The following is a 3,238-nucleotide window of genomic DNA, read 5'->3' as shown; positions in this document are numbered from 1 at the left end:
TGCCTCCTTTCATCCCTCCCCAAAGCTTGTATGAATGCTGCTGCCCACGCCTAGTCCCTCTCCCAGGAGGAAAGCTGTAACGCCACACTATACACGTGGGCATACAACTTGACTTTCAGAGCTGCCGTCTGGTGTGCTCTGGACCGCCGTCTCCGTCAGAGCACGCCCATCTCCTTCATTCATCTGAATAGCCCTCCGGTATGGCACAGAACGGGTTTATCCTCGCGTATTTAAGCCAGCTCTCTCTACGACAGGCACTGACGTTGGTGTGACTAGCTACACCCTTTGCTGCAAGGGTCACCCTGCCCTAATTCCCCTTTGCTGGTGCCTGTTGCCAATTTGCCCACCCACAGGGCCATAGCTGTTTTCATACTCCCGACTACCACGTGTGGCCGTGAAGCCACTCTTGCCAAAGAAAACAGAAATCACGTTACCAATGATGATGGCTACCTACAAGGGGAGAATGAGGCTCACGTTACCAGGAGCTTTCTTGGCTAATTTTATTTCACTTTCAGGCTCCTTGTGGGGCAATGGAAGTGGTGACTGGCATGGCTACTGTGATCCTTGTGTCATTTACAAGCACTTGGCACAAGCCCGTGCAGGGTGCCATGTGGGGACAGGGGCACGGAAGCTAGTCTTCCAAGGGGCTTCTGCTTTTGCATCCTCTCTGGCTCCAGCTCCAATTCTTATCCAAGCCCCCCCCTTTTTTTTAACAGAAAGTTTATTTATTTCTTCTATGAGTGAATGAGAGAGAGAGACAGAGAGAGAGAGAGAAAACCCTCACCATGCCTTGATGCTGCTACCCACCCCTTCTCAGCCAGCCTAGCTCATGGGCACACATGTGCCCAGCATATTCAGGGAGGTCTCTGGACTTGAACTGGAAACCTTGCCATTTAGGATTGCTTGTGAAGCAACACATTGCTACTGCTGTGCCACCACCTGCCCCCCAGCCCTACCCCTCAGAACCAAACTCCTTGAGAGAGTCAGGTACACTCTTCTGCTTCAAGTTCTTTTCTTCCTATTCCCTCTTAAGTCGCCTTGACTCGGGCTTTCCCTCCTACCACCCACCCATCCTGTTGTCAGGATCACTGTGCCTCCAAGCTGCTACAACCAAAGAGTGCTTCTGACTCGAACCACCGTCAACAGTTGACACAGTCCATCAGGCTCCTCAAAACACGCCCCCTCCTTGGGCTGTTTCTCCTCCTGTACCTCCTCTTCTTCCCTCCACTCCTCACGTTAGAGCACCCGAAGGCTCTGTCCTCAGACCTCTTCTCTTCTCTCGGCAATCCCAGCCAGCCCCTTGTCTTTAAAACACATCCGCGTGGCCTTGGCTCCCACATGAGCTCACCATCTCAGACCTCCACCATAAATCCAATAACCCTGACCCACTTCACTACCCGACTTCACATCTGCTCCTCCGGGAACGCTTCTTGGATTAACCTACCCACGGGTCACCAATCCCATGTTCCCCTTTCCAGAACTTGCCATCACGGACAGTATTGAATCTTTGCCGGAAGTTTGACATCTTGCGAGGAGTTTTACAGAGAGCCTAGCAAGCCTCCTGCAAGTTGTGTGACCTTGGACGAGTTAGTGGACTTCCCTGAGTTTTATCTGTGAAATGTAGGTAGGAAGAAATCTGTAACTCTAAGGGTGGTCATGGGATTAGATGAGCTGGGGCACAGGAGAAAACTCGAGTCCTGCACGTAGTACGTACCCACTACATACTCCTTTTATTATTATTCCTATCTCAAAATGACCATGCGAGGTAGAGATTCCATCTCCATTCTCCTAGAATCTGAGGTTCACGAAGATGGAGCAATTTCTGCAGCTCACAGTAGCGAAACCAGAACTCAAAGCAGACTTCCTGCCTTTCCGCTCAACTTCCTCGCGTCTCTCAGGAATTCTCTACTGACGTTTCGGTTCACACTCACTGGCGTCCACTCGCTGTGTGGATTTGAGTCATTGTCGGATTCCCAGTGTCAACCGTCGATGGCAGTACCCTGTGCTTCCCAGGCCTTCACGATTTTTAAAGCACACGCTTCAGGTTTTCACACTTGAGCCACAGGAAACCCTGTGAGGTGGGTAAGACACGTCCTCATTTCACAGACAGGAAGACTGAGGCTGAGCACGAGAAGGCCGCTCGCTCTTAGTCTAGCAGCAAAAGGCCAAAACCGTCGTTAGCCTTCACCCTCAGCAAACCCGCCTGCTTTCTCTCCTCTTACCGCTCCCGTCTATGGCTCTGCACCCAGCAGGCAGCCGACTGGTGCCTATTTGAAGCCACCCCATCTGGAAGAGGTGAGGATAAATGTGTGTGACGACTGTCCACAGAGACACTGAGGAAGACCAGGACGTGTGGGTGGGTGAGGCTGCTGCCTTCCGCGGACTCAGCTTTGAGAACCCTCCTGTCTCCAACCAGGCTCTGTTTTTGTGTATTATCTGGGGAAGTGTGTGTGTGTGTGTGGGGGGGGAGTTAATTCTAAGTATCCAGAACATTTTAGGAGAAAATATTTCAAAAATCAAGTTTTTGATTTTTTTCCAAAGAACTTCCTCCCAAGATGGAGAAACCGCACGGGTAAGTTCTCCTTTCCAAGTAAATGCGTTAATCTGCTTCTCTAAATTTGAACTGTGCAGATTTACCCAACTCCACCCATCCAGAACCAGCTTCATCGTTGGCCTTCAGTCCATTTTTCAATCAACAAACACTTTGCAGGAGAGCCTGCAACCTGGTGTTGAGCGGGGGCAAATGAGGTCGGCCTGCAAAATGAACATGACTACTATTTTAAAAGTGTGTTCATTTCCTCCCATGAGTGAGAGAGACAGAGATAAAGAGAGAGGGAGACAGAGAGACATCACTTCTGACAGGTCGGTCCCCAGCCTCAGCCAGCCCTGGATCGTGGGCCTGCCCATGCCTGGCATACTCAGGGAGGTCTCCAGGCACGAACCTGGAACCTTCTCATGTGGGTCAGCTTGCAGAGCATTATGTCTTATCACTGCACCATTGTCTCACCCCCCCACCAAACGGGCTATTTTTAATGTAAGAGCAATGTCCTCTCAGAGGGTACTACGGGTGAACTGAGTCCTTCCCAAATTCACATGATGAAGCCCTAAACCCCAGAACCTCAGAATGTGACTGTATCTGAAGATAGGGTCTTTAAAAAGATAATAAGGTTGGGCGCCCGCTGCCGGACGACGGCCCCGGGGGCTCACGCCCCCAGTGCGCAGCAGCAGCAGCAGCAGC

Source organism: Tupaia chinensis, unplaced genomic scaffold, assembly GCF_000334495.1.
Source record: "Tupaia chinensis unplaced genomic scaffold, TupChi_1.0 Scaffold000182_1, whole genome shotgun sequence".
Classification (NCBI taxonomy): Eukaryota; Metazoa; Chordata; class Mammalia; order Scandentia; family Tupaiidae; genus Tupaia; species Tupaia belangeri.
The sequence above is the reverse complement of the archived record's forward strand: the minus strand, read 5'-3'. Positions refer to the sequence as shown.